Genomic DNA, 19,074 nt, shown 5'->3' with positions numbered 1-19,074 from the left:
TGATGTGGGTTAGCTGGGAGTGGGGAACACTGCAGTTAGAGGGACAGGGAGAGTGACGAGGTTGGAGAGTGGTTGGTCTAGGAAGTAGGAGGGTCTGGTGGAGGTAGGAAGGCTTCACTGAGGCTTCTTTTGCCAAAACCTCTAATGACCTGTCTTTAGGCAAAGCTTTGAGCCAGTACTCGGTCCTCTTCCTCCTTGACCTGTCAGCTGCAGAAAAACTTGAGAGTCTTTGGATTAAGTTTAGAAGTGTGAGCAACAAGGGTAATGTCGTGTTGGGAGTCTGCTATAGACCACCAGACCAGGGGAATGAGGTGGACGAGGCTTTCTTCCGGCAACTAGCAGAAATTACTAGGTCGCAGGCCCTGGTTCTCATGGGAGACTTTAATCACCCTGATATCTGCTAGGAGAACAATACAGCGGTACACAGATAATCCAGGAAGTTTTTGGAAAGTGTAGGGGACAATTTCCTGGTCCAAGGGCTGGAGGAACCAACTAGGGGCAGAGCTCTTCTTGACCTGCTGCTCACAAACTGAGAAGAGTTAGTAGGGGAATCCAAAGTGGATGGGAACTTGGGAGGCAGTGACCATGAGATGGTTGAGTTCAGGATCATGACACAAGGAAAAAAGGAGCGCAGCAGAATATGGACCCTGGATTTCAGAAAAGTAGACTTTGACTCCCTCAGGGAGCTGATGGGCAGGATTCCCTGGGCAAATAACATGAGGGGGAGAGGAGTCCAGGAGAGCTGACTGTATTTTAAAGAATCTTTATTGAGGATGCAGGAAAAAAGCATCCCGATGTGTAGGAAGAATAGTAAATATGGCAGGCGACCAGGTTGGCTTAACAGTGAAATCCTTGCTGATCTTAAATGCAAAAAAGAAGCTTCCAAGAAGTGGAAGATTGGACAAATGACCAGGGAGGAGTATAAAAATATTGCTCAGGCATGCAGGAGTGAAATCAGGAAGGCCAAGCTGGAGCTGCAGCTAGCAAGAGATGTTAAGAGTAACAAGAAGGGTTTCTTCAGGTACGTTAGCAGCAAGAAGAAAGTCAAGGAAAGTGTGGGCCCCTTACTGAATGAGGGAGGCAACCTAGTGACAGAAGATGTACTCAATGACTTTTTTGCCTCTGTCTTTACAAACAAGGTCAGCTCCCAGACTGCTGCACTGGGCAGCACAGTATGGGGAGAAGGTGACCAGCCCTCTGTGGAGAAAGAAGTGGTTCGAGACTATTTAGAAAAACTGGACGAGCACAAGTCCATGGGGCCGGATGCGCTGCATCCGAGGGTGTTAAAGGAGTTGGCAGATGTGATTGCAGAGCCATTGGCCATTATCTTTGAAAACTAATAGCGAATGGAGGAGGTCCCGGATGACTGGAAAAAGGCTACTGTAGTGCCCATCTTTAAAAAAGGGAAGGAGGAGGATCCAGAGAACTACAGGCCAGTCAGCCTCACCTCAGTTCCTGGAAAAATCATGGAGCAGATCCTCAAGGAATTAATTCTGAAGCAGTTAGAGGAGAGGAAAGTGATCATGAACAGTCAGCATGGATTCACCAAGGGCAAGTCATGCCTGACTAACCTAATTGCCTTCTATGAGGAGATAACTGGTCTGTGGATGAAGGGAAAGCAGTGGATGTGTTATTCCTTGACTTTAGCAAAGCTTTTGATACGGTCTCCCGTAGTATTCTTGCCAGCAAGTTAAAGAAGTATGGGCTGGATGAATGGACTATAAGATGGATAGAAAGCTGGCTAGATTGTCGGGCTCAGCGAGTAGTGATCAACGGCTCCATGTCTAGTTGGCAGACGGTTTCAAGCGGAGTCCCCCAAGGGTCGGTCCTGGGGCCGGTTTTGTTCAATATCTTCATTAACGATCTGGAGGATGGCATGAACTGAACTCTCAGCAAGTTTGCAGATGTCACTAAACTGGGAGGAGTGGTAGATACACTGGAGGGTAGAGCTAGAATACAGAGGAACCTAGACAAATTAGAGGACTGGGCCAAAAGAAACCTGATGAGGTTTAACAATGACAAGAGTAAAGTCCTGCAGTTAGGACAGAAGAATCCCATCCCTGTTACTGACTAGGGACCGAATGGCTAGGAAGCAGTTCTGCAGAAAAGGACCTAGGGGTTACAGTGGACGAGAAGCTGGATTTGAGTCAACAGTGTGCCCTTGTTGCCAAGAAGGCTAACAGCATTTTGGGCTATATAAGTAGGGGCATTGCAAGCAGATCAAGGGATGTGATCATTCCCCTCTCTTCGACGTTGGTAAGGCCTCATCTGGAGTATTGTGTCCAGTTTTGGGCCCCACACTACAAGAAGGATGTGGAAAAATTGGAAAGAGTCCAGCGGAGGGCAACAAAAATGATTCGGGGGCTGGAGCACATGACTTCTGAGGAGAGGCTGAGGGAACTGGAATTGTTTAGTCTGCAGAAGAGAAGAATGAGGGAGGATTTGATAGCTGCTTTCAACTACCTGAAAGGGGGTTCCAGAGAGGATGGATCTAGACTGTTCTCAGTGGTAGCAGATGACAGAACAAGGAGTAATGGTCTCAAGTTGCAGTGGAGGAGATTTAGGTTGGATATTAGGAAAAACTTTTTCACTCAGAGAGTGGTGAAGCACTGGAATGGGTTACCTAGGGAGGTTGTGGAATCTCCTTCCGTAGAGATTTTTAAGATCAGGCTTGACAAAGCCCTGGCTGGGATGATTTAGTTGGGAATTGGTCCTGCTCTGAGCAGGGGGTTGAACTAGATGACCTCCTGAGGTCCCTTCCAACCCTGATATTCTATGATTCTATGACACCGCTTGAAATCTGATCTTCCCTTATCCTCTCCTGCTTCTCCTCCTACTTCTGTGATCTCTCCTTCAGTGTGTCCTTGGACAATCCTCCTCGTCCCCACTCCAGCTTTCTACAGGCCTTATACAAGCTCTGTCCTTGGTCTGCTTCTCTTCTTCCTCTGTACTTTATCTCTAGTAATCTCATCCACAAACACAAATTCAGCTACTTATGCTGGCAACTCACAGATCTGTCTGTTCCAGACCTGTCTTTCTCCCCAATCTGAAATAACAGCCTGTTTCTCTGACATTTCCTCATAGATGTCTGGCCATCAGCTCAAGTTCAAAAGCTAAAATGGGCAGAACACAGCTCTTAATATTCCTCCAAGCCACCCCCCGTCTCCTTTCTGTATCACTGCAGATACCACCACTGTCCCTTCTGTCACTCACATCTGTGCGCTGCACATATGCTGCAACACAGGCCTCTTTCTGGGTCCTCCCATGCAGCCTATTTCTACATCTTGCATTTTGTTTCTGCAATCACGTCCCTAAGATACAGGCTTTCTTATCCATCCACACTGGTAAAACTCTTATCCAGGCTCTCGTTGTCTCCTGTCACAATTATTGCACCATTCTTTTCTCTCCCTTGACAAATGCAATCATACCCTGCTCATATCCATTGAGATTCGACATCCACAAAGCTAGCTCTCTATTTTAAAATATCACCTGTGAGGAAAGGTTGAAAGAATTGGTCATGTTTAGTCTTGAGAAAAGATGACTGGGGTTGGTGGGAGAGGACCTGATACCAGTCTTCAGCTGAATTAATGGCTGCTGTACAGAGGATTTTGATCACTTTTTCTCCATGTGCATTGGGGTAGGAGAAGAGGGACCTTGATCTACAGCAAGGGATGCTTAGGTTGGATATCGGGAAAAGCTTTCCAGCCTTGAGGATCGATAAGTGCTGGAATAGGTCATCAAGAGAGGTTATGGAATCCCAGTCACTGGAGGTTTTTAAAAACTGGTTAGACAAATATCTGTCAGCCATCAGTTTGCTGTCATTGAGGGCAAAAAGACTTAGACAAGGAGACAGAGAGAGAAGGAGATGAAATTGAGGAGGCTTTGAAAAAGCTTGGAAGATGACTACCAAAATAAATTCAAAGTTCAGTTTTGTTTTATCAAACTAACCAAGGGATCTGTAAATCCCATGTTTAAGTGCTTGCTCATGTCAATTCCTTTCTAGGTGTGTTTGCGCCCACGTGCGTAGTCATCGGAGATTTTTGCCTTAGGTGTACCCATAGGGTCTGTTGTGTCCTCTGGAGTGCCGCTTTCAGGCAGCAATATATCAGGCGCCACCAGGCCTGTGCCCTCTCAGTTCCTTCTTACCGCCCGTGGTGTTTAGTTAGAGTATCTTCCTTGCTTAGCAAGAGCTAGCGTTCTTTTTCTCTTATGAACTTCGTGCCTTAAGGCCTTTATATATAGTTTGTATACAATAGTGGTTACGTAATTGTTAAGTAGTAGTAAAGTGTTTGTTAGTTAGTCATTAGGGTCCTAGCATGCCCCGGTCTCCTGATTTTAAGTCCTGGTTGGACTGCAACAGGCCAGTGCCTGTGAATGACCCCCATAGTAGCTGCCTTAAGTGTTTGGGGGAATCACGCATCAAGGATCGATGCCGGATCTGTAAGAACTTTCAGCCCCATACCCAGAAGGAGTAGGATATCCACCTTAGGGCTCTCCGATGGAGTCTGCCCTCCGTCCTGCTTCCGAGCCGTCCAGGCAAGACGCACCGAGCACCTCGGCTCCATGTGCAATGCACCACCGGCACCCAGCTCCTCCTGGTGGCAAAGAAGAAAGGTAAGAAGTCCTCCCCAGCACCAAGCAAGAAGGCCCAAGTGTCATCGTCCAAGGGACCCGGCCCTGGCCGCCAGCCTACTCTGAAGCTGCGTTATTGTGCCCCCCCAATGGTCCACCACTGGGAGCGATATGGGACCCAAACCCTGCCTACACCGTCGTCCTTCCACGCTCCCCAGGTACAGAGAGCGCACAGGTCTCCACCTGCTCCATTGATGACTCCAGTGTCACAGTACTCGGCTAAGGCTCCCCAAGAAGGCAAGCCAGCTGATAAGACCCCTAAAGGGTCAGGGGAACACCGCCGGTCACCAGACAGAAGGCGAGGATCCTCTCCACTGTGTCGAGGATCCCAGGACAGGTTTGAGTCATGTCATCGATCACTCAGACCAAGGCAAGATTCCCTTGACATTACTCACCAGTACAGGCTTAACACTCCATATACTTCTCCCGACACCACTCATCCTCTTGTCGGTCATCCTCCAGATGTCAGGCCGATTGCCGGCACAATGGGAGCATTCCCTGTCTCAGCACTGTTCTCTCTGGCTCTGGTATCATTCTCATTCTCCCCAGTACTGACACCAGTCTCCCACATCTGGTCAGCGTTCGCTGGTAGCCACGACCAGTAAACAGTCAGGGCCCCTCCTTGGTCGCCAGAAGGCGATTCCTCAGCATGGAGGCCCAGTTCAGCCCATCACCCAGGTCCCATTGGCGAGATTGGGCATCGGAACCCACACCATCATCTGCGGCACCACAGTGGCAGCACAGGCAGCGGCCAGCGCAGTGGCCATATTGAAGCATGTGGCTTAACAGCCATGTAAAAGAAGCAGTGAGAAATAAAAAGACTTCCTTTAAAAAGTGAAAGTCAAATCCTAGTGAGGCGAATAGAAAGGAGCATAAACACTGCCAAATTAAGTGCAGGAATGTAATAAGAAAAGCCAAAGAGGAGTTTGAAGAATGGCTAGCCAAAAACTCCAAAGGTAATAACAAAATGTTTTTTTAAGTACATCAGAAGCAGGAAGCCTGCTTAAACAACCAGTGGGGCCCCTTGATGATCGAGATACAAAAGGAGCGCTTAAAGACAATAAAGTCATTGCAGAAAAACTAAATGGATTCTTTGCTTCAGTCTTCACGGCTGAGGATGTTAGGGAGATTCCCGAACCTGAGCCAGCTTTTGTAGATGGCAGATCTGAGGAACTGTCACAGATTGAAGTGTCACTAGAGGAGGTTTTGGAATTAATTGATAAATTTAACATTAACAAGTCACCAGGACCAGATGGCATTCACCCAAGAGTTCTAAAAGAACTCAAATATGAAGTCGCAGAACTATGAACTAAGGTTTGTAACCTGTCCTTTAAATTGGCTTCTGGACCCAATGACTGGAAGTTAGCTAATGTAATACCAATATTTAAAAAGGGCTCTACAAGTGATCCCGGCAATTACAGACCGGTAAGTCTAACGTCAGTACCAGGCAAATTAGTCGAAACAGTAGTTAAGAATAAAATTGTCAGACACGTAGAAAAACATAAACTGTTGAGCAATAGTCAACGTGGTTTCTGTAAAGGGAAATCATGTCTTACTAATCTATTAAAGTTCTTGAAGGGGTCAACAAACGTGTGGACAAGGGGGATACAGTGGACGTAGTGTACTTAGATTTCCAGAAAGCCTTTGACAAGGTCCCTCACCAAAGGCTCTTACATAAATTAAGCTGTCATGGGATAAAACGGAAGATCCTTTCATGGATTGAGAACTGGTTAAAAGACAGGGAACAAAGGGTAGGAATTAATGGTAAATTCTCAGAATGGAGATGAGTAACTAGTGGTGCTCCCCACGGGTCAGTCCTTGAACCAATCCTATTCAACTTATTCATAAATGATCTGGACTAGAAAGGGGTAACAGTGAGGTGGCAAAGTTTGCAGATGATACTATAATGCTCAAGACAGTTAAGACCAAAGCAGACCGTGAAGAACTTCAAAAAGATCTCACAAAACTAAGTGATTGGGCAACAAAATGGCAAATGAAATTTAATGTGGATAAATGTAAAGTAATGCACGCTGGGAAAAAATAACCCCAACTATACATACAATATGATGGGGGCTAATTTAGCTACAACGAGTCAGGAAAAAGATCTTGGAGTCATTGTGGATAATTCTCTGAAGATGTCCACGCAGTGTGCAGAAGCGGTCAAAAAAGCAAACGGGATAGAGAATAAGACTGAGAATATCTTATTGCCCTTATATAAATCGATGGTACTCCCACATCTCAAATACTGCATAGAGTGTGGTCTCCTCATCTCAGAAAAGATATACTGGCACTAGAAAAGGTTCAGAAAAGAGCAACTAAAATGATTAGGGGTTTGGAACAGGTCCCATCTGAGGAGAGATTAAAGAGGCTAGGACTCTTCAGCTTGGAAGGGAGGAGACTGAAGGGGGATATGATAGAGGCGTATAAATTCATGAGTGATGTGGAGAAAATGGATAAGGAAAAGTTTTTTACTTATTCCCATAATACAAGAACTAGGGGTCACCAAATGAAATTAGTAGGCAGCAGGTTTAAAACAAATACAAGGAAGTTCTTTACGCAGCACACAGTCAACTTGTGGAACTCCTTACCTGAAGCTGTTGTGAAGGCTAGGAGTATAACAGCGTTTAAAAAAGAACTGAATAAATTCATGGTGGTTAAATCTATAAATGACTATTAGCCAGGATGAGTAAGGAATGGTGTCCCTAGCCTCTCTTTGTCAGAAGGTGGAGGTGGATATTAGGAGAGAAATCACTTGATCATTTCCTGTTAGGTCCACTCCATCAGGAGCACCTGGCATTGGCCACTGTTGGTAGAGAAGATACTGGGCTAGATGGTCCTTTGGTCTGACCCGGTACGGCCGTTCTTATGTTCTTATGGGGCATACCGGATATGATGATGCCCTCCGTAGCGCTCCTTGGTTGCCATGTCAGTGCCACCAATCAGTGCTCCGGGATTCGTGCTGTGGGCTTGTTCGCAGACCAGAGTGGAGGAACCCTTGCCTACCACTTTGCCTCCATCCCTGGTGGCAGTCAATACCCTAGGACCTCCCCCAGCAGTCCAGTCATCCTCATCATGCCTGGACAAAGCAGTTACAGGACTTTTGAGGGCTAGCCCACTGGATGACTTTAGGGAGCATCAGGCCATACTTTGGCATATGGCCAAGAACTTGGGGCTGGAGGTGCAGGAGATAGTGGAGCAGGACGTGACACCCTTTTCAGTGTCCTCTTAACCTCTATGGTCAGTGTGCCTGTGCATGAAGGGGTTCTCAAGATAGCCAAGACCCTATGGCAAACTCCCTCCTCCGTTCCTCCCACCTCAAAACAAGCCGAGAAGAAGTATTTCATTATGGCTTTCAAATACCTTTATACCTACCCACCCCTAGGCTCACCGGTTGTGTCTGCAACCAACAAGAAGGACAAACAAGGTCACACCACCTCAACTTCCAAGAACAAAGAGACCAAAAAGCTTGACCTATTTGGGAGAAAAGTTTATTCTACCACCAGCTTACAATTTTGTGTGGAAAACCATCAGACCCTGTTGGGCAGATATAACTTTAACATCTGGGACAGTCTCAAAAAGTTCCAGGAAGCAAGAAGAAGAAGGTCTGGGCCAAGAATTCAGCACCCGATGGAGGAGGGTACCACGGCAGCCAGATGCTCCCTGTAGATGGCATGGGATTCGGCGGCTCGGGTTATTGCATGGGCGGTTGTTATGCAGCTCCTGGGTCTAAACAGCAAGCTTCTCCCAGGAGATGCAGGCTTCAATTCAGGACCTCCCCTTTGACGAGGTTGATCTTTTCTCCGAGCAGATGGATGCCAGGCTGCACGGGTTGAAGGACACTAGAGCTACTCTTTGTTCGTTGAGCGTGCACGTGCCACAGTCTGCTAGAAAGCACTTCCAGCCGCCCCATCCACCAAGACTCTGACAACCCCATCAGGGCTCTGCAATAAGAAGGGATGCTAGTTTTAGCTGTGGATGCCCTTCTTCCTTCTGCTCGCCTGTACAACCTGAACCCGCCAAATGTCTAGGGGGCCAAAAGTGCTCATTTTGACAGTGCACCGGAGAGTGATGCCCCAGTCAGCCACCTGGATCCTTCTCTCCCTACCGTTTGGCTTGGTCGCAGGTTATGTTGGACCGCTAGGTACTGGACATAATAGCTCGGGCCTATACCCTGCAATTTTTGGCCATCCCTCCCTCCCACTTCCCTGCCCCTTTTCACTGACCCTTCTTATGAGAAATTCCTCATTCAGGAGGTCGAAAAGCTCCTGGACTTGGGGGCTGTGGAGGAAATTCCTCGGGAAATACAAGAAAAAGGATTCTACTCCCGCGACTTCCTAATCCTAAAGGCCAAAGGGGGCCTAAAACCCATCCTAGACCCGCATCACCTCAGCAAGCCTCTCAAGAAGTTGAAGTTTCACATGGTCTCTCTGGCCTGCAGCATCTCTTCCCTGGATCCGGGATACTGGTATGCCATTCTCAACTTAGAGGATACTTGCTCTGATGTCAACATATTCCTGGGGGATAGGCATTTCCTGCATTTCATGTTAGCTGGGCGCTACTTCCAGTTCACAACACTAGCCTTTGGCCTGTCCTCAGCTCCCAGAGTGTTCATAAAATGCATGATGCCAGTGGCAGCTTACCTGACACATCAAGTAGTCCAGATCTTCCTGTATCTTGATGGACTGGCTCATCTGGGGCAGGTGCAAAGGAGTCTTGATCTGTTGCACTCCACCTGCAGTGACCTGGGCCTGCTAATAAACACAGAAAAGTCCACATTGACACCAGTGCAATGCATAGAATTTATTGGAGTGGATCTTGACAACTCGCAGACCAGGGCCTGCTTTCCAGAGGTGCATTTTCGGACCATGATGGACCTGATTTCCTATATAAAGAGCCACCTGTTCACCATGGCCCACATGTGCCTGCAACTGATGAACCATATGGCTGCAGGCACTTACATGGTCAGCCATGTTCAACTTCATCTGCGGCCTCTGCAAGCATGGCTGGCCTCTGTCTATATCCTCCACCAGGCATGCCCTGGACCGAATGGTCATGATGCTGAGCCACATCCTCTTGTTCCTGGATTGGTGGCTGGATCCGAAGTCGGTGCTCCAAGGAGCTACCTTCATGATCCTGTCCCTGTTGCTCACCCTGGTCTCGGACATGCAGGTTCTGACGGACAGTACCACTGCAATGTATTACATCAACAGGCAGGACGGTGCCAGGTCTTCAGCCTTTTGTTTGGAGGCACTCAGTCTCTGGGACTTTCGTGTGCAGCATGCCGTTGATCTGGTAGCCGCCCACCTGCCTGAAACCAGGAACTTCCTGGCAGATCACCTCAGCAAGGCCTTCTTGTCTCATCATGAATGGCAACTCCATCCAGAGGTGGGCAACCTAATATTCCACAGGTGGGAGACTCTGCAGGTGGACCTGTTTGCTTTGTTCAGGGTACACCTGGCAGCCGTTGCGTCTTTCCACCTTCACCCATCCCATGACGGCGCGGTTCTTGAAAGGTCTGGAGCACCTCTACCCTCATGTCTAGGACCCTTGGAACCTAAATCTTGTGCTGTCAAGGCTCATGGATCCCCAATTTGCTTCCTGCTCCGTTCTGCTTCTCTCCTGGAAGATCTCCTTCTTGGTCGCTATAACTTTGATCCGTAGGGTGTCCGAAATCAGGGCGCTCACGTCAGAACTGCTTTATACGGTCTTCTATAAGGACAAGGTCCAGCTGCATCTGCACCCAGCTTTTCTGCTCAAGGTTGTCTCCCCGTTTCATATTGGTCAAGACATATACTTTCTGATCTTTTGTCCAAAACCTCATGCAATGGATGAAGAATGCAGGTTGCATACCCTGGACAACAGACGGGCGCTGGCCTTCCACATAGATCGAACGAAGCTGTTTTGAAGGCTAGCGTAGTTGGTCGTTGCTGTTGCAAACAGAATGAAGTGTTGTCCAGTGACTGCCCAGAGAATCTCGTCTTGGATCACGGCCTGAGTCCACTACTCTTAAGAACTGGTGAAGGTGCCCCTACCGACTATCATGGTGGTGCACTTCATTAGGGCGCAGGCATCAGCAGCAGCCTTCCTGGCACAGGTGCCAATCCAGGAAATTTATCTGGCTGCAACCTGGCCGTCCGTCCATGTGTTCGCATCTCATTATGCTCTTTCCCACCAAGCTTGAGATGATGCTGCTTTGGCAGGGCAATACTGCAAGACTGTGAACTCTGAGCCTGCCTCCGAGAATGATACTTGTGAGTCACCTAGAATGGAATTGACATGAGAAGAAAAATGGTTGCCTACCTTTCGTAACTGTTATTCTTCGAGATGTGTAGCTCATGTCCATGCCATTACCTGCCCTTCTGCCCCTCTGTCAGAGTTGTCAGCAAGAAGGAACTGAGAGGGTGTAGGGCCAGTGTCAGTGGCCGCTGCATGAGTGTGGCACTCCAGAGGGCGCCACAGCCAACCCTATGAGTGTGTGCACACCTAGAACGGAATGGACATGATCAACCCATCTCAAAGAGCAACAGTTACAAAAGTTAAGTAACTGTTTTTTATGGCTGCAGCACCCCAAAAGAGATGGTGTTTAGGAGGCGACTCAAATCATTTGGATGCACTGAAGTGCCATCATGATACAAAGGTGTACTGCCTCCAGAAGGGCTTGTCTCAGAGTAGTAGAGCTGTGGGGGATCACCCTTGCAAGAAGCAAAGCCTAGGAAGTAGCACATGATAGGTATGTCTACACAGCCTCTTGGAGATCATATTGAGTAAATCATAAGATAACACTGTACATGATGCATCTTGCACAAAATGCATCATAAGTATGTCCTAATTATATTATAATCATACCATAATGCTGAATATGGGGTGTAGTGTCAGATAGGGCCTAATTTCAAGGTACAGGAGTTGAGAATGGAACTTCCTCTCTTTGGCCTGGTCTACGCTAGGAGTTGATCTCGAATTTAGCAGCATTAAACCGAATTCACACTGCACTCATTCACACAATGAAGCCCTTTACTTCGATATAAAGGACTCTTAATATCGATATCTGTACTCCTCCCCGATGAGGGAAATAGCGCTGAAATCGGTATTGCCATTTTGAATTAGGGTTAGTGTGGCCACAATTTGGTCTCCGGAAGCTATCCCACAGTGCACCATTGTGACCAGTCTGGACAGCTATCTGAACTCGTTTGCACTGGCCAGGTAGACAGGAAAAGCCCTGCGAACTTTTGAATTTCATTTCCTGTTTACCCAGCGTGGAGCGCTGATCAGCACAGGTGACCATGCAGTCCCAGAATCAAAAAAGAGCTCCAGTATGGACCATACAGGAGGTACTAAATCTGATCTCTGTATGGGGAGATGAATCTGTTCTTTCAGAACTCCGTTCCAAAAGACAAAATACCAAAACATTTGAAAAAATCTCCAAGGCCATGATGGACAGAGGCCACAACAGGGACTCAACACAGTGCTGCATGAAACTTAAGGAGCTGAGACAAGCGTACCAGAAAGCCAAAGAATCAAATGGATGCTCATGGAGGGAAGGGTGACTGATAACTGTAGCTATCCCACAGTTCCTGCACTCTTCGAAAACCATTTGAATTCTGGGCTGAGATCCCAAAGCCTGAAGGGTCAAAAACATTGTCGCGGGTGGTTCAGGATATATGTTGTCAGTCCCCCTCGTCCCCCCGCCCTGTGAAAGTGAAGGGGAAAAAAATCCTTTCTCACCTTTTTTCAATGTCACTGTATGTCTCCTGGACGCTGCTGGCAGATGCAGTGCTGCAGCGCTACACAGCAGCATCCCCTTACCTTGCCTTGCAGATGGCAGACAGTACAGTAGGACTGATATCCGTCATCATTGTTGCATGGGTGCTCCTGGCTGGCCTTGGCGAGGTTGGCTGGGGGCGCCTGGGAAATAATGGGAATGACTCTAGGTCATTCTCTTCAAGTTTTGTCTAATGGAGATTCAATCCTGCCTGGAATATCGTGGCAGCTGGAGGCTTCTGTCTCAGGTTGCTCTCCCAGTCAGCAGCACTGCACGGTTGCACCTACCCCGGCCTACTCCTTGCTACCAGGGCTCACAATCAGATACTTAGACTTCTACATTTTGCTACAAATAAAAAAATTAAGCTGCCGTTTAGAACTGTCCCCCAACATACATATCCTGGGACATTTTGTATTTTACCAGTGTCAACCAAAGGCCTCCACACAAATGGAGATTCAGTCCTGCCTGTGCTTCTATCCTAGTGCTTGTCACAAATTCCCATTTCCAGCTATAGGCTGAGCAAGTGCAGAATGGTGGTTCGCTCTACTTCACTGTAAGCCAACCGCTTTCCCCTCCCTCCTTTGATCTCTGCTTGCAGAGGCAATAAAGTCAGTGTTGTTTCTTATTCCTGCATCTTTATTACTTCATCACACAGATGGGGGGATAACTGCCACGGTAGTCCAGGAGGGGTGTGGGAGGAGGGAAGCAATAGGTGGGGTTGTTGTAGGGGCACCCACTAGAATGGCATGCAGCTCATCATTTCTGCAGGCTGTCTGGGGCTCTGACCCAGAGCGGCTGTTTGCCCCTCTGGTTCTTTAGTAGACTCGCCTGATATTCTAGGCAGGACTGACTCTCCATTAGACAAAACTTCAAGAAGAGAATGACCTGGGGAGTCATTCCCCTTTTTGTCCAGGCGCCCCTAACCGACCTCACCGAGTACAGCCAGGAGCACCCATGACAGCAATAGATGGTACAGTATGATTGGTAACTGTCATTTCCAACTTGCAAAGCAGCAGACGGGACGGCATGGCTGGTAACCATCTTTACTAACTTGCAAAAGGCAAGGGGATGCTGCTGTCGAGCGCTGCAGTACCGCGTCTGTCAGCATCATCAAGTAGACATACGGTGACGGTGAAAAAAGGCTGAACGGGCTCCATGGTTGCCGTGCTATGGTGTCTGCCCGGGAAATCCAGGGAAAAGGGCGCGAAATGATTGTCTGCCGTTGCTTTCATGGAGGGAGGATTGACTGACGACGTTTACCCATAACCACCCGTGACAAATTTTTGGCCCCATCAGGCATTGGGGTCTCAACCGAGAATTCCAATGGGTGGGGGAGACTGTGGGAACTATGGGATAGCTACTCACGGAAATCAACGCTAGCCTCGGTACATGGACTCTCACCGCCGAATTAATGTGCTTAGTGTGGCCACGTGCACTCGACTTTATACAATCTGTTTCCAAAAATTGATTTCTGTAAAATCGGAATAATCCCATGGTGTAGACATACCCTTTGTCTAACAGAAAATAACCCTCCAGCCAGGGCTGGGAAAACTTCCCAGACTCCCAATGTTGGAACCTGAATCTACTGACATTTCATTAGTTATCACTGTGATGAACTGGGCCTGTTCTTACTGTGGGCTGTGAGTGCTGAGTGGGAGGTGTTGGCCTGGGAGGACGATCTGCATTGAGGGATGAGAAACTGGCTGGAGGGAGAATACCTGAGCATGTAACATGAGAACCCAGGAAGGGGTGAGAGGCCAGGTGACACCTCTGCCTGGGAAGCTGAACAAAGGCTGGAGAGTAAGAGGAGTTTCAGGAGCTGGCTGAGGAATGGAGGGAAGGACAGACAGGGCTCTGACCTCCCAAGGGGGCTGTGAAGCTCCTGGGACCCCAAAATGGACCTGTCTGGGGAGGATCCTGTTGTCTGTGCTTGCAAAACCTGTTTTGGACTGTATTCCTGTCGTCTAAATAAACCTTCTGCTTTACTGGCTGGCTGAGAGTCATGGTGAATCGCAGGAAGCCGGGGGTGCAGGGCCCTGACTCCCCCGCACTCTGTCACACCCCCCCCCCCAATCTTTGTGGCAGATGCAAACTTTATCAGCGATGATTTTATATTCTCTTTTAGGTCATTGATAAGAATGTTAAATAGCACAGGGCCAAGATCCTTGCGGGAACCTGTTAGAAATACATCCATCCAATCATGGTTCCCCATTTACAATCACAATTTTTAAATCTATTTAATGTATGCTGGATTTTTTTGTATCATTCTAGTTTTTTAGTCAAAATATTGTGCTGAACCAAGTCATATGCCTTACAGAAGTCTAGGTATATTATTACATCAATACTATTAGCTGCAGCTAAACTTTTGATCTCATCCATGAAGGATATCCAGTTTGATAGGATCTATTTTCTCTAAACCTTTATTAATGAGTACTAATTATATTACCCTCCTTTAATTCATCATTGAAATCTAGTATCAGCTGCTCCATTATCTTGTCCAGTATCAATGTCACACTGACATTCTTGTAATTAGCTGGATCATCTCTTTTACAGTTTTTACGTATTGGCACAGCATTAGCTTTTTTCCAGTCTTCCGGAATTTCCTGAGTGTTCCAAGTCCTAATTAAAATCAACATTAACAGTCCACCACGCTCCTCCGCCAGGCCTTTTAAAACTCTTGGATACAAGTTATCTGGACCTACTAGTTAAAATATGTCTAACTTTAATAGCTATTGTTTAATTTCCTTGTGAATTATTTTTGGAATGGAAAGAGTGCTATTGTCAACTCTTATTTTATGAGTACGTCATCTGTTTTTCTCCAAATCCAGGAGAGAAATATTTTTTGAACACTTATACCTCGTCTGCATTATTTTTGATAATTCTGCAGCTTCCATCTAGTAATTTACCACTACCATTATTAAAATTAATTTTGTACTTAATATACTTTTAAAAAGTTCCTTCTTATTTTCATTGATTGGTCATTGATTTCTGAAAGCTTCCCTTACCAATTTTCTACAACTCTGGCCTTCTAACTTATATTCTTTACTATTGACTTGCCCTTTCTTCCATATATTTTATTTGGAGAGTGTTGGGATTCCTACCAGCGAGCCACCAGCAGGATCCAGAGAGAGCCCCATATCCTATATCAAGCGCTGGCTAGTTGGTATATGATAAATGTGAAGACTCTGCCTCCATCTGTCAGCTGGGAGACACAAAGTTTCTCTCTTTCTGCCCTCTGATGTCTCCTAGCTGCTCTAAGCAGGGTGGGGTGGAACTCGGTTAACATTGCCTCTTGGAGCCTCCATTTACCTGGTGCTGCTGTTCCATGAATAATGGGGTTGTGACTGGGGCAGCAGGTACTGAGTATTGGATTCTTGCTCTTTCAGAGGCCAGTGACTTTTGAGGAGGTGGCTGTGTATTTCACCAGGGAAGAGGGGGCTCTACTGGACCCCACTCAGAGAACCCTCTACAGAGACGTCATGCAGGAGAACTATGAGACAGTGGTCTTTCTGGGTAAGGAGTCTTGTCCCCTGGGTTATTAGAAGCTGTGGAGTCTCTAAAAAACCTGAGTAGTAATAACTTTATACCTTTATTTGTCGTACAGGTTTTGACAGGTTTCTTTGCCCCCCTTTTTTGCTTTATCTCCCATCCACTAGAAAAAAATTGTGGACATGTGCCTTTTTGGTGCCGTCAGTCGTCATAAAATTGCATCTAATTAATAACTACATTAATAACTGTAGCTTTCATGCCTTTTCCCCATTTTAAGAGGAAAATGTCACCTGTAGAATTCTAAATTAAGTAAATAGGTGTACGACTGAAGGAGGAGCAAATACAGCATCCTTGGGGTAAGCGACTGTCTGTAGTGTGTGTTTGTTTGTGGTTGGGGATTACTTGCTGTGTGCTGAGCTTGTGTTTGCCAGTCTGGTTGGTTGGTTGGTTGTTTGAAGGACCATGTGCTGTGGCTGGCAATTGGAGGCTGTGAGCTTCAAAGGAGGGTCTGAAAGCTAGAAGCCTCTGTTAATTGGCTGAGCCTTAATCAGCGGGCGGGGCATTCACACAGGCCAGGGCTTTATAAAGCCACGCACAAGCGACCAGGGGCTGCTAACGGAGTTTCGCAAGGGAGTTTGGAAGGGGAGTGGGAAGGGATTGGAGGTTCCTTGCCGGTGTTATCTGTTTCCCTTTATTCCCCTTAAAACCTATAAATCAAACTACATTCAAAACTTCTTGCTTTAAACAACCCCTATCTTTAACTAGGAGAAAATGCAGGCAGAAGCTCAGCTGCAGAGTGGGGGCTATCCAGTTTATTGTACTGAGCATAGCATGTACAATTACCTGCCCTGTGGGTGGGTGGCGTATGTGTGCAGTCGGTGCAAGGAGCTCCTGGCCCTCAGAGATCACGTACGGACTTTGGAGGCCAGGATGGCGGAACTGGAGGAGCTAAGAGAGGCAGAGAGGTATGTTGATGAGACTTTCTGGGACACCGTAGAATTGTTCCACCTCCAGTGAGACAGCCCCTGCGCTGTTGAGGAGGATGAAAGGCCCAGGGAAGCAGAGCAGTCAATGGGAGAAGAGGGAAACCTTCCCATAGTTGGGACCCTCCTTCCAGATGGTGCTGCGGTTGCCTCTCGCACTGAGGTTACCTCTCTGGGGGAGGGAACTCCAGTTGCTAGGAAAAGGCAAGTGTTAGTAATATGAGATTCGATCATTAGAAACATAGATAGCTGGGTTTGTGATGACCGGGAGAACCGTATGGTGACTTGTCTGCCTGGTGCGAAGGTTGCGGATCTCTCGAGGCATCTAGATAGACTTATGTGTAGTGCTGGGGAGGAGCTGGTGGTCGTGGTACATGTAGGTACCAGTGACATAGGGAAGGGTAGGAGGAATGTCCTGGAAGCCAAATTTAGGCTGCTAGGGAAGAAACTGAAATCCGGGACCTCTATGGTGGCATTCTCAGAAATGCTTTCAGTTCCACGCGCAGGGCCAGGTAGGAAGGCAGAGTTTCAGTGTCTCAATGCGTGGATAAGACGATGGTGTAGAGAAGAGGGGTTTACATTCATTAGGAACTGGGGAAACTTTTGAGATGGGGGGAGCCTATACAGGAAGGATGGGCTCCACCTAAACCAAAGTGGAACCAAACTGCTGGCACTAAACGTTAAAAAGGTTGTAGAGCAGTTTTTAAACTAGGAGATGGGGGAAAACCGACTGCTGCAGAGGAGCATATGGATTGGACACAGACTTCTCTTAGGAGAGAGTCTATTGATAGAGAATCTTCAGGTTATAGTCAGGAACAGAGGACGGAAGAGGATAATGTAAGGGCCAGATCAGATGAGAAACAGTCACATAAAAAAGAATCTGACACATCAGAAAAGGGGAGACAAATAAACAGGGACAAGTTTTTAAAATGCTTGTACACAAATGCTCGAAGTCTAAATAATAAGATGAGTGAAATAAAGTGTCTTGTGATAAAGGAGGATATTGATATAATAGGCATCAGAGAAACCTGGTGGACTGAGAGCAGTCAATGGAACACAATCATTCTGAGGTACGAAATATGTCGGAAGGACAGAACAGGTCGTGCCGGGATGGGGGCACTACATGTGAAAGAAAATGTAGAATCAAGTAAAGTAAAAATCTTAAGCAAATCCACATGTTCCATAGAATCTCTATGGATAGAAATTTCATGCTCTAATAAGAATATAACATTAGGGATCTATTATTGACCACCTGACCAGGACAGTGATAGTGATGATGAAATGCTAAGGGAGATTAGAGAGGCTATCAAAATTAAGAACTCAGTAACAGTGGGGGATTTCAATTATCCCGTATTGACTGGGAACATTTAACTTCAGGACGAAATGCAGAGAGAAAATTTCTCGTTACTTTAAGTGACTGCTTCACGGCGCAGCTGGTACGGGAACCCACAAGGGGAGAGTCAACTCTAGCTTTAATCCTGAATAGAGCACAGGAGCTGGTCCAAGAGGTAACTATAGCAGGACTGCTTGGAAATAGTGACCATAATACAATATCATTCAACATCCCTGTGGTGGGAAGAACATCTCAACAGCCCAACACTGTGTCATTTAATTTCAAAATGGGGAACTATGCAAAAATGAGGGGGTTAGTTAAACAAAAGTTAAAAGGTACAGTGACTAAAGTGAAATCTCTGCAAGCTGCATGCGCGCTTTTTAAAGACACCATAATAGAGGCCCAACTTCAGTGTATACCCCAAATTAAAAAACACAGTAAAAGAACTAAAAAAGAGCCACGGTGGCTTAACCGCCATGTAAAAGAAGCAGTGAGAGATAAAAAGACTTCCTTTAAAAAGTGGAAGTCAAATCCTAGTGAGGCAAATAGAAAGGAGCATAAACACTGCCAAATTAAGTGCAAGAGTGTAATAAGAAAAGCCAAAGAGGAGTTTGAAGAACGGCTAGCCAAAAACTCCAAAGGTAATAACAAAATGTTTTTTAAGTACATCAGAAGCAGGAAGCCTGCTTAAACAACCAGTGGGGCCCCTTGATGATCGAGATACAAAAGGAGCACTTAAAGACAGTAAAGTAGTTGCGGAGAAACTAAATGGATTCTTTGCTTCAGTCTTCACAGCTGATTATATTAGGGAGATTCCTGAACCTGAGCCAGCTTTTGTTGGTGGAAAATCTGAGGAACTGTCACAGATTGAAGTGTCA

General features: G+C 46.7%; 1 protein-coding gene across 7 annotated transcripts in view; it reads left to right on the top strand.

The window, feature by feature from the left end:
* Nucleotides 1-19,074, top strand: part of LOC115639022 (zinc finger protein OZF-like) — a 42,244-nt gene that overhangs the window by 11,515 nt on the left and 11,655 nt on the right. The window contains exon 1 of one of the 7 annotated variants that reach the window (XM_030541288.1): nt 15,882-15,904. The exons of the other annotated variants lie outside the window; for them this stretch is intronic. The gene's annotated coding sequence lies outside the window, so the exon portion shown is untranslated. Of the gene's footprint in view, nt 1-15,881; nt 15,905-19,074 lie in introns of those variants that run through there. 7 annotated transcript variants of the gene reach the window in all.

This window comes from Gopherus evgoodei, chromosome 23 (genome assembly GCF_007399415.2).
Source record: "Gopherus evgoodei ecotype Sinaloan lineage chromosome 23, rGopEvg1_v1.p, whole genome shotgun sequence".
NCBI lineage: Eukaryota > Metazoa > Chordata > Testudines > Testudinidae > Gopherus > Gopherus evgoodei.
This window is presented reverse-complemented; position numbering and strand designations above follow the sequence as displayed.